Raw genomic sequence first — 13,561 nt, forward strand, 5'->3', positions numbered from 1 at the left:
TTAGCCAAATTTCTCTCAGGAAGGGTCTCCTCAGCTCGATACGTATGTCGCGTACGTGATTCCATCAGTCCATTAACGAAAGTTGTGCGATTTCCGTGCCAGTCGACCTGGTATTATCCTCGGGAGTAGTTGTTTTGTCGATCGCCCAACCACCTTGAAACCTTCGGGCATCTAGTCGTAATTACCAGGGGCTAAGCTACAAAAATGATTTTTGCTAATCGATAATAGGCCCTGACTTCTCGTGTAATCTGACTAATCCGAAGACGTCGAGTGTAAAACCAGCCCTTTCACACCACATGCGTGGGAAAAGTCCAAACGTCAGGAAGTAATCGACTTGCACAGAACAAATCAAACATAACTCGCGAACTAATCATTATTTCAAACATTATAATTAGATTCAGCGAAGCATCACTGAAAAATATTCACGTAACACATCACTGCTCATCCATTCCAAACCATACTGCCTGAACTGCTGAATAACGTCCAACACCAACTAACAACAGCACTTTCACATTTTCTAGTATGTAATACAAGTTTGCGACGTCCAGTCCTTAACTATGAAGTTTGTAGTGTTATAAGATATAATGCTGATTTGTGTGTAGCTTGCCGACAGAATCAGAGACTGATTGAATTATCTTGTAGTAACAAGTCACTAAATACCTGACGTTCTATGGACATGAAGCAGCACATTAATTTACTTAAGTTTGGTAGGAAGCAACATTATCATTTCGGCGCGTTTTCATGACCGCGATGCAGTCATACCCGGATCGACACTAAGGGACCAAAAAATTTACTGACTTTAAAAGAAATCAACACTACACAATTGAAAAGGATTGTTTCAGTAATTATAGGAAAACGACAATGTTCCTCCTGCCTCAAGGCTGCATTCGGTCCATCAGCGTGATCGTAACTTCTGGAGATAAACTGATACAAAATGATTTACATTCAAGTAATGAGGAGATGGAGATACTTAAGGATAATTTGTCTAAATCAGCGCACTTCATATATAACATAGGTTTTTTAATGCTACGTACTTTTTTATATTACAATTACAAAAACTTTGCACATCATAGGCAATACTTGAGATTAATGTCCTCTTGACGGTGCCTGCTCGTAATTAATCACATAAAACTGTATGTATTCTGATTGAGAAGACAATTAGCACATTTACAGACTATTTTGCATAAATTATAAAATACAGATTGCGGAACGCAGCAAGTCCACATCCGCCTTTCATTGAACAGAAAGAGTAAAAGGTAAAGTGCTCAAGGCCTCATTTGTCTTCAAACAACAGAATTATTTTTATATCATTAAACGATACGTGTACATAGAGATTTACAGCCGCCGTGCAGGAGAGGCAAAAATAAAGAATAATAGATTCTGATGCTGCTATGCGATGGTTCATTTCTTTTACATTACAATTGTTTGATAACTTCAGGCCATCAGGAATTTACTATTGAGCGTATACTAATGTTTGTGAGGCGAAAATTACCAATATTACAAGTTCAGTAATCATAATCAAAGTTCACTTGACAAGCTTTCTAGGCGCTGTTAGAACATTGTTGCATGAATAATGTAACAGAATAGATATTATTACTGATTTTTTATATTCATCTTCAGCAATCGCCGTCAATAATCTTTCTCTTTGTGTCTTACTTTCTTCGTTGGCCGTCGGTTATGCTCAGTCAGTGGCCAAGAACTCAGTCCCCTGGTAGTGGCTGACAGCTACACCCACTTGCATTTCATCTCTATGTAACATGTTTTTCATACATTAAAACATGGAAGCTCCCCGTCTTGGATCATGTCTGTACTCTCGGATGGCCCTACAGCATTTAACTTATTCCGTCACCAGAACGTCACATGGAATACAGTAACATTACGACATTTGCGGACCCTTAAAAAGCATCGAATTGAGTGAAGTACTTCGCTGTAGGGTTTTACCGATGTTTCTCAATTTGAAAAAAAATGGAGAGTCTACTACGTATCTCTACATTTGACTTCATGTTTTATTTTTATATTACCTTTTTCTTTGTCAGAGGGCGGTTATCCTAATTGAGGCTATCTATCCAGCAGCCCTATTACTTGCACCATTCATCGTTCAGCCACCTCCTCCAGAAAATTATCTTTACTTGTGAAGCTCAGGTTTGTTCATTGCGTATATTTTGTCTTTTCATTTCATCTATTGCGTTGTTTTTTAATGTAATGCTGAAATGCATTTTAGCATCATCTTTGTCAAGTGTAACGTATATCAAAAATGTCCTGTTGCACTAACAGACTTTTACAAATATAGCTTCTTCAGTGTCTCCTTATATGACTGTAGTTTTACTGACCAATATTTTCGTTACTGTTCCCTCTACTTTCTCGTCTTTACTACTTCAGCCACATAGAGGAATTTGTCCTTAAGCAATAGATTATTTTGACTACTCGCTGCAGTTTTTCTGTTTGGTAGTACTGTGCTGTCCGCTTTCCTGTTCCGATTGCGGATGCTATGCAAGATGTAAGACTATCGGTATCCTTTAGTATGGGCAATTTACTCTGAAACTGACAGTGTGTTTTGAGACGCATGGGCTCTTAATATCGTAGAGTGCCTCTGGGACTTTGCTTCCTCGACTGCTGTTTCTGTTTGGCAAATATAATTTTGCTCTGAGAGGGGGACCAGTGATAGACTGTCACAATGCCTGGTTTTAAATTTGGCGTTTCGGCCTAAAGGTATTCCGTTTAGGGTAGCGTATTTCATTTCGAATGAACTAGCAATTTACATTTACCGTATCAGCTCGCTGTCTTGCCGAGAGTACCTGTGTAATTTACTATCAGCCAAATCAATGTCTCACAATAGTCACACAACATTTTCTTATCAGTCAACAGGCTGTATCTAACCTTAAGGACTCTGTCCCCAATCCTTCATCAAACTCCAATCCAGGGACGGAACATTGTACAATGTCATGCTCTCATGATGCACATTACTGCTTGTAGTTCCACTATCTGTGCACATGTCGCGCTGAAAGCAGGTTTCCGAAGGATGGAAAGCAGATAATTTGGCGTTTGAAGTCTCGTCAAGATTATTAGACACGGAGATTTCAGAAAGGTGGCAAAGAAAATCGGTAGCGCCCTTTCAAAGGAACCCTCTCGGACATTGACTTAAGCGATTTAGCAAAATTAAGGAAAACCTAAATCTGGATAACCGGACAGCGGTTCGAACCTCAGTCCTCTCGAAAGAAAGTCCAGTCGTACCCGTGTGACACTGGTTGACTCCCAGAGATCACTTGCGTTAAATTACTGTGGAGGTGAGACACCATTATTACTGTGGTACTGTTGGTTAGAGTAATCACACATAAAGTTCACGTTCTTCATGCGGTGCCAAACTAGTGCACCGATTTGCTATTTCAGTGACGGCTCTGAAGAATGCTGGTTAGGTCAAAGTCTTGAGAAAGTCATGTCTCAGTTTCTTAGCAGTTCTGCATCGATATCATATACCCATCCGCTTGCTGAAGAATCAAGACATCGCTCTCGTAGGGACACTTTAGAAACTATCGGAAACTGTAAATGTTTGATCTCTAGAGGTTTAAAACTATAGGTGTGTGGCTACACGAAGAATAATGTGCGTAAGACAGCACACTTTATTCATCTCTAATATTGTGGTATGGTCCGAAGGACGGGATCCCATGTATAAAGTTACTACCTCGCTTTGGAACCACAGGTAAGGTCAATCGCTGTCAGATGCGTGAGAGACGTCGGCGAAGACAAGTCCTCAAGAGGTCCCATACGCCATCGCTGCCAGAAGTTACTTACGTTAGAGTGCAGTGCAATCATCGTTTACGACGACAGCATCGTCTTTACTACAGATCCAGCAGCGCGAGTTGTATTAGAAACCAGAGCTGCATATCGAAGCTTACAGTCAATTGTACACAGAGATAAGACCGTCATTCTGTATTGTAGTAAGTGATAAAAGTCAGCGACAGTAACAAATACGTTTTAGTCCTTCCTGTGAACATGGATACTTCCCAAGTTAAGTATTTCAGGTTGTTCATTTTTAGTGAAGTGGTCTAGTATCTTGTGCGTGTTATACTGTCTGCTCGATCTCCTCCAGAAGTAAACCTAGGCTTCCATATACCTGAACAATCTGGGTGGTGTCCATTGTCAACGGCTCCTTGACGTTTGCTTCAGTGTGATGCACTATCGTACGAACTCCTACTGGAATCAACAGTTTGCGAGTAGGGGTTAATGGGCGATGTTGGAAATTTGAGACCGTCAGGGACCGCCTCCGGATGGCCGAAATGGTTAAGGCAACCGCTCCGAGAGGCGGTAAATCCATGTTCGAGTCCCGGTCTGGCACATATTTCAATTTTCACCAGCTGCGACATAATCACGAATATGAACAGTGATTCAATACTATCAAGCTCTGAAATTCCGTGTAAAACAGAATTTGAGTAATAATGCTGATAAATTTGATGGTTTTGGGGTTTACAAGATTGTTTGTAGAAGTTATGACAAATTTTTATATGGGTCAAACTGGCCGTTCTTTTAAAATAAAGATCATGGAGCATTTACAGGTACATAACGAAACTGCATTGGGAATGCATTTAGCAGAGACTGGCCACACTTTAGGAATATTGAGAGTTGTATGCGTAATGTACACAGAGCTGAGGAGCGTCGCGCTGTCGAGTTGTCGAGTTGTTGGAGACTTAAAAGACCAAAAAAGCATGAGCACACAAGCATATTCAAAGGACAAAGCGATTTTGTACCCAACACCTACTTTACTTTGCGTGATACCATACTTCAACAATCATTTTTTTTCTTTATTATTTATTTTATTATTTATTCTTTAGCGAGTTCGTAGCAGCTTAGTATGCCGCTCTCCAGCCTACAGACTTTGTTTTAAAAAGATGAAGATAATAAAGAAGAAAAACAGGCGATAAAATCGGAGACTTAAATGGTAACATGGCGAAAAAATCGTGGAACTTAAAACATAGAACAAAGTGATGATGATGCTAATAAAATACATATGAAGCAGACAGGTAAAATAATAGACAGACAATTAAAAAACACGGCGACAATCTGGATTCTGTTCGCAAAAGACATAAAACTCACACCCAGCGACAGCATGGTTTCTGTTCGCAACACGTTGAAAAGACGAACATCACTGAACATTCACTTGAACACTGTGTAACAACAACAACGTTGTCCTATTGTACATATAATAATTTTTTTTCTTCTGATTTTTGATAAATTAGTGTAATCGATGTTCTGACTTCATTTCTTTTCTTTTCATGTCATTATGTTAAGAAAAATGTCAACAAATTTCGATGTGAATATTAATGTTTATGTCAAATGTCAAACAATATTGTAACAGAATTGAAATGTAAGAAACGTTGAATCTGTTGTAAGATGTTAAAGTTGTAATTGTGCGTCTGGTCCATACGTAGGCAATGTATTAGGATATGTAGAATGCAAAACCTCTGGTGAATACCCTGTCTGTAGGGGAGTGGTAAAAAGTGGATGGCAGGCGAACGCGGGAAAATGCACAAGGCCGCTGCACGGCATAACGGGCTCAGCAGTCGCAGTCGTAGTCGGAGTTGGGCATTGGTCTGAGCCACACGTTCTGGATCGAAGAGGCTCTCCTGGAAGACGTAGTTTCATTGAGCCTCGGATGTGCCGTCCCGACGCCTATACAGCATGGCAAAATTCCATAGGCACTAAATGGAAAAAAATTGCGACGCTAAGAAGAAGCAAAGTGCCGATACATCAAGAGCCATAGCTGTGATTGTATGTGTGCCCTGTGCCTCGCCAGCTCGCTGCCTGCCGACCGCCGCATCGATACGAACAGGTTGAAACTTTTAGTACTGTACTCGTGTGGACCAGTGTTACTTTTGTTCCATACTGTTCAATAACAACTTAAATTTTACCAGAACTGTCCTATCATTTAATTATCCTCACAACTAACCTAGACAGGGTCCTTTCCACACGTTGTGCAATCCGAGTGTCCCGAGATGAAGATTTAAAGTTATGTTAATAATGATTACTTGCAGACCTAGCTATGTTAGAATGATGTTTAAAGAACTGTTTTGTTAATGAATCTATAGGTAAATAACAAAGGTCTGACAAAGTGGGAAGATAATTTTGAAATTGGTTTAGTAATGAAGTTTAATTATTTTCAGGCAGATATAATGGTATTTTAAATGAGCAGGAAATAAGATAAAAAGAGTAGTAATTCATATATTGGAAATCTTGAGTGCTTAATGCTTTCAATAGCTAATAGTTTCAATACAGTGATCATAACAGTTTCAGGCCCCCCCCCCTTTTTTTTATTCATTTGAATTCTGAAGTGTTCTAAACTGATTAGACCAGCAAAGTTAAGGCCAATACAAAAAACCAAAATTTATCAGTGTTTTACATTTATCAAAATTGACATTGTGTGTGTGTTTCGAAAGTGCTATTTCTAGGGTAACCTATGCCCGATTTTAATCAGATCAATAGACAGTACGAAGTTTCGTAGTAAACATTATAGTGTAATGTTGTGTATTTATGGTTTATCCATATTAGTACAGAAAGTGAAATTATCAGTTCAGTAGATTTTCTGGTTCTAAAATTTACCATATTATGCAGTGTTACTACGTGTTGTTATGCTCGAACGCACATCAACTTGTACAGGGAATAAACTCAGTTAATGCATAATTAGGCTGGCGACCGTATTATTAACAAATTGGTAACATCTGTGTTGTTTCTTGTCCGTCCTGACGTGTAGTTGCATTTCGGACTTGCTTGACGTATCATTGTTATTACTGAGTGGGTGTAAGTCTGATTTCCCTCCATTCAGGTACACGCGGTCAATGTCTATACAAAAATCCTTTCTCTTAAGGTGAAGCCCGTCAACTTACTATAGTATAGGCTTTAAGGAGTAGCGTGTGCACTAGCGCAGCGTTACAAGTGGCTCCCGGTGACAGGACATCCAGTTGTTGTAGGTCACAAATTAATGTGAATACCGAACAGTGGATGTTCAGTGGCACGAATTGTAATAATATTCAGTAAAGTAAATAGCAGTGAACGTCAAGTACGGTGGAGAGGTGTAATTTGCATTCAGTATGGACAGGAACGTAGACACGGTAGATGGGCCGAGCGTAATGGAAAATGCGGCTGGGAATGACAGGAGTGTACGCGGCCAGATAACAGATGGCGTTAGTGGTAGACAATTGGCGTACATACAATATCACGAACACGTTAACGAACAGATTTAAATGTCGAGATCGTATCGAACACAGCAAGGAATAAAACAGGAAGTAGAGGATGACTTTGTAGACAATAGTGGGCACGTGAACGAATCCACTGACATGTTTGATTCTCCACAGATAAAGAAAGAACCGAAAGAAACTTTTGAAGTAGGATCGGAACACACCGATTTCGTAGAACAAAACAGTGTGAAATTTTTAAGCATGAACGATTTATTTGAACAATTAACCAAACAAATTTAAGGACAGAGTGAGCAGCTCAAAACACAGAATAATCAGCTTAAAACACACGTTGCCGAGCAGCTCAAAATGCAGAATGATCAGCTTCAAAAACAAGTTAGTAGTCACGTTAGTCAACTTAAAACACACAGCTTAAAACACAGAGCCATCAGCTCAAAACACAGAATGATCAGCTTAAAGCACAGGTAGAAGAACAAGGAATTAAAATTAGTAAACAAATAGAACAGGTAGAACAAAAAGTGGGTAGTTTAAGCTCTGTAGTAAATGCTATGAAATTTGAAATTGACACAATTAACAAAAATATGGATACTATGCAGGGGGAAATTGACAACATTAACAGTAGGTTTGATGTTGAAATTCTCAACATCCAAGAGAAAGTGGAGCCTGTGGTTGGAAGAAAAGTAGACGAAAAAATTTTCGGTCTTAAAACCGAGATCGTAAACGAATGTCAACACGGAATCTCACAGTTGAAAAAGGCAGTTTCAGACACTGAAAGAGAATTAGACGAAAAAGTAACCGGATGTGTACAAAAGTGTGAACAAAATACATCGAAAATTCAAGGCAAAATTTTCGATCTCGAGAATAAAATCAAAGATAGGCCTGGTGTTGTCTGTAATGGCACACCACTTACGAAGCTGTTGGAAGGCGAGGAACGCTTCGATCCCGCCAAGAAACATAACGGATGGCATCCGTTAGATTTCATCAAAAATTGCGAGAGAATGTTTCCTGAACACTTGTCTGGTCAGGATAAGATAAAAGTAGTAATTGGCGCCTTAGCAGGTGACGCTAAGCGCTGGGGAATTAACTTGAATACCGAACAAATGACGTTCGAAGAATTTAAACAAAAGTTTACGGTAGAATATTGGTCCGAAAAAAAACAGGATCATTTGTGGCGCGAGTTTATCATGGCCAAACTTCATGATAACAGGGGCAGGTATTCTTTGAAAGATTTCTGCGAATATTGGTACCGGAAGTTGACACATTTAAGAGGAAGAAGATCCGATTCAGAAATCATATGGGAGGTATATAAAAAGCTTCCAGAAGATTCAAAGTGATACGTGGGAAGCAATCATCGCAGCTTCCAAAGATTTCTCGAAAGGGTCGAAGACGAAGACCATTGGCGCGAAAGTCGTGCCAATTATCAAAATTTTAGTAACAGGAATAATCGTAATAATGACGAGAGAAATGACGGCGATGGGTTTCGCGTCAACGTGATACAGAGAGGAAGAGGAAGAGGCAGAGGGAGTTATCTAGGTCGCGGTAGAGGGTACACCGCGCAAAATAAAAACGACTGCGGGCCAAACGGAAGCGGACAGTACATACCGGCCCCGATTTAAGAAAAGTTACCGGACTGACAGTAAAATTATGAGACAAGTTAGAGACAGGCATGGAACAACACAACGTGTCGTTGCGGAACAAGCGTCAGGTGCGCACACAGATGACTCGTCTTCGCTGCGCAGAGCGCTACATGTTAACAGGCGAGTGGAGCATCAGAGGTCAACGGCCCAGCCTAGCAGAACATCTGTTCAGAGAGAAGCCGCTAGCAATGCGGCAGCATTAGGTACGAACATTGCCGTAAGAGCTGGTGAATACATTACGAGTGGTAATTCCGTGGTGAAGGAAATAATAGATGAAACTGTGGATACACAGAGAGGTGCGGTTAGCAGTGTTAGCAATGAAGTAAATGGCGAAAATGAATTAGCGGAAGTAAGTAATTGGCGTGTGCAGATCGACGATCTGTACAGGGGCCTCAAGCAATGTGAGTGGGAGGATTTTAAGAAGGAGTATGAGGCAAGGAGGTTAATTAGTGAAAAGGGAGATAGTAGGGACGTCGATAAGGTGACGTGGCCCGAGTTTAAAGAGGAGAGAGTAAATAGCGCCGTGCAAAGTACGCGTGCTGCCGATAGGACAATGATTAAAAATAGGAAGGAATTGGAGGATGAAATCCTAAGCATTGACGAGGAAGTAACTTCTGTTAACGATCCCACAACAGTACAAGCTGCTACCGAAAGGCACCGTGGGGAAGGGGCAGGTAATTACCTGAAAGTAATTGAAGTCCATGAGGATTACACTAAATACGAAGTAACAGTAGATGTGAGTAAAGCTGATAATGAGGCCGTTTTGTCAAAAGAAGATATTGAGTTAAAATCAAAGCCTGACGAAAATGCAGAGGAAGAACTTAGTGCCTGACTCAGAAAAGCTTTTATGTTAAAACCTGAAAGCGATCCAGAATGGTCGGATTCTGACGATAGTTCAGATGACGAGTATTTCGGTACTAGTGAAAATAATGGGAATAAAGTTAATTGCGATAATGTGCATACTGATGACGAAGTTTCAAAACAAAACCCAGATGTTGAGACTGAACACAGAATGAAAGAGCCACCTGATGACTCAGTGTTTATTTTGCAAAGGGTTCAAGTAAGCAAAGACTTTGAACTCCAGAAACCGAGAAAGCCACCAGATATAAATGATTCACAGGTCAGGAACGTATCTTGTGACGATGTCACAGTCGACCAAGGTGCGTTGTGGAAAAAACAGAAAATGCAGTCATAACCATAGAGCTTGGGGTAGATTTATATCGGATTTTGAAAATGTCATGAACACCTTGATTTTGAGAATGTCATGAACACCTTACATCATGAATCTACTGGGTTCCCACCGGAAGAAATTTTGTTAGGCAGCAGAAGTAAAAGTTTAATTGAGGAAAAACTAGAGTTTCCGCCCTGTACAAGCTTGGGGTTGAATCAAAAGAAAGAATTAGTCAGAAAAAGGGCAAAGCAAAAAGCTGAATCTAGATCTAAAAGACATGATAAAAATCTGAAAGTTTCAAAATTTAAAATTGGGGATTATGTTCTTTTAAAAACCCACGAAAAACCTAGTGAACTGAACCATGAAATTTCCAAATTTAAATATATTTATAATGGACCGTATATAATACAGAACATTCCACACGATAATGCTTACTACCTGATCTACCCAAAATCCAAAAGACCTTTAGGTGTAAGAAATGTTGTGGACCTGAAACTGTATGTTCCTAGGAGTGAGTGATCTAAGTACACTCAGAAAGCAATTTGCAGTAAATGTGCTGTATCTTATGCTGAAACTATTTTATTCCAAATGTAACAAATCTTTGTAAATGTATGTATACCAATATCAGTGTGCTAATGTACTTATGTGAGTTTCAGATTACCAAATGTACTGTAAATGTAAAGATGTATGGAGAAAAGGGCTGAAAAGAAATAGCAAATGCTGTAAGCCAGATAAAAGATGGGACTGCCGAAAACCAAAGTGGGCAGTATATGAGTCATAATATAAAGGACTGCCAAAAATCAAAGAGGGCAGATAAATAGTTAAAGGAGAATTGTAAGTGTGATGCAGGAGATGTGATAAAAGGGTGCGAAATGGACTGCCTAAATCTGAATAATAGGCAGCAAATATGTGTAGTAAATTTTCTGAATATTATTGTGTGTTTATTAGTAAGTAAGGAAATGGACTGCCATTCAATGCAATCAGCAATAAATTGTCTTATAGTGTATATAGGTATTTGTATTTGCTTTTGTAGCTAAGTGTTTGTGTTCCAGATTTTGATTTTTTTTCTGAGAAATTTAATAATGATAAGTAATTTGCTATTTAAATAATGTTGTGATAGGAGGTTGGACTGTGCCAAAGGCACTTAAGCAAACGATAGGTAAATGTTGTTGATATGTTAAAAAGTATAGACCTAAATAATGTGAGTGAAAGGAAGTTTGTGGTATAAAATTTTTGATGGGACATTCACACAAAGATTCATAACCACTGTATAAATATAAAATTTAGTGTTCCCATCAAATTTGCACTTAGTGAAATTTACTGGAAACAGGGGCATGTGTAACAACAACAACGTTGTCCTGTTGTACATATAATAATTTTTTTTCTTCTGATTTTTGATAAATTAGTGTAATCGATGTTCTGATTTCATTTCTTTTCTTTTCATGTCATTATGTTAAGAAAAATGTCAACAAATTTCGATGTGAATATTAATGTTTACGTCAAATGTCAAACAATATTGTAACAAAATTGAAATGTAAGAAACGTTGAATCTGTTGTTATATGTTAAAGTTGTAATTGTGCGTCTGGTCCATACGTAGGCAATGTATTAGGATATGTAGAATGCAAAACCTCTGGTGAATACCCTGTCTGTAGGGGAGCGGTAAAAGGTGGATGGCAGGCGGGCGCGGGAAAATGCACACGGGCGCTGCACGGCATAACGGGCTCAGCAGTCGTAGTCGGAGTTGGGCATTGGTCTGAGCCACACGTTCTGGATCGAGGAGGCTCTCCTGGAAGACGTAGTTTCATTGAGCCTCGGATGTGCCGTCCCGACGCCTATACAGCATGGCAAAATTCCATAGGCACTAAATGGAAAAGAATTGCGACGCTAAGAAGAAGCGAAGTGCCGATACATCAAGAGCCATTGCTGTGATTGTATGTGTGCCCTGTGCCTCGCCAGCTCGCAGCCTGCCGACCGCCGCATCGATATGAACAGGTTGAAACTTTTAGTACTGTACTCGTGTGGACTAGTGTTACTTTTGTTCCATACTGTTCAATAACAACTTAAATTTTACCAGAACTGTCCTATCATTTAATTATCCTCACAACTAACCTAGACAGGGTCCTTTCCACATGTGCAATCCGAGTGTCCCGAGATGAAGATTTAAAGTTATGTTAATAATAATTACTTGCAGACCTAGCTATGTTAGAATGATGTTTAAAGAACTGTTTTGTTAATGAATCTATAGGTAAATAACAAAGGTCTGACAAAGTGGGAAGATAATTTTGAAATTGGTTTAGTAATGAAGTTTAATTATTTTCAGGCAGATATAATGGTATTTTAAATGAGCAGGAAATAAGATAAAAAGAGTAGTAATTCGTATATTGGAAATCTTGAGTGCTTAATGCTTTCAATAGTTAATAGTTTCAATACAGTGATCATAACAGTTTCAGCCCCCCCCCCTTTTTTTATTCATTTGAATTCTGAAGTGTTCTAAACTGATTAGACCAGCAAAGTTAAAGCCAATACAAAAAACCAAAATTTATCAGTGTTTTACATTTATCAAAATTGACATTGTGTGTGTGTTTCGAAAGTGCTATTTCTAGGGTAACCTATGCCCGATTTTAATCAGATCAATAGACAGTACGAAGTTTCGTAGTAAACATTATAGTGTAATGTTGTGTATTTATGGTTTATCCATATTAGTACAGAAAGTGAAATTATCAGTTCAGTAGATTTTCTGGTTCTAAAATTTACCATATTATGCAGTGTTACTACGTGTTGTTATGCTCGAACGTACATCAACTTGTACAGGGAATAAACTCAGTTAATGCATAACTAGGCTGGCGACCGTATTATTAACAAATTGGTAACATCTTCTGTTTTGTTTCTTGTCCATCTTGACGTGTAGTTGCATTTCGGACTTGCTTGACGTATCATTGTTATTACTGAGTGGGTGTAAGTCTGATTTCCCTCCATTCAGGTACACGCGGTCAATGTCTATACAAAAATACTTTCTCTTAAGGTGAAGCCCGTCAACTTACTATAGTACAGGCTTTAAGGAGTAGCGTGTGCACTAGCGCAGCGTTACAACTGCACTAAAAAGTTGGCAAAATATGACATACCACAGCCGAGAGCAGGTGGTGGGAAACTGGAGAGATGATGGGAAAATAAAAGCATGGGGAGGGGGGGGAAAGGAGACTAAAAACGAAGGGGGAGGGGGGAAAGGAGCCGATGGAGGATGAGGATCCATAAGAGGGGTGGGGGTGCTGGGCAGACGCGACAGGGAGTGGGGAAGGCAGAGATGGGGAATACAAAAGGGGGGGGAGGTAGGGAGGGAGATGTTAGGCGGGGAGAAAACAGGATGGAAGGGGGGGAAGAGGGAGCCCAGGGAAAAGGATGGAGGAAAGGAGGGGGGGTGAGGGTCAGAGTTGATAGGAGGGATAAATGGAGGGAGAGAGGGCATCATCCGGGAGGGGGAGTTGATGGAAGCCACCTTCAACAATCAATTAATGCCTCGCTTATTTATACCTAGCCTTCGTGCTGATTTATGTTAAGAACAGTATGCATT

This window comes from Schistocerca nitens, chromosome 6, assembly GCF_023898315.1.
Source record: "Schistocerca nitens isolate TAMUIC-IGC-003100 chromosome 6, iqSchNite1.1, whole genome shotgun sequence".
Lineage (NCBI taxonomy): Eukaryota > Metazoa > Arthropoda > Insecta > Orthoptera > Acrididae > Schistocerca > Schistocerca nitens.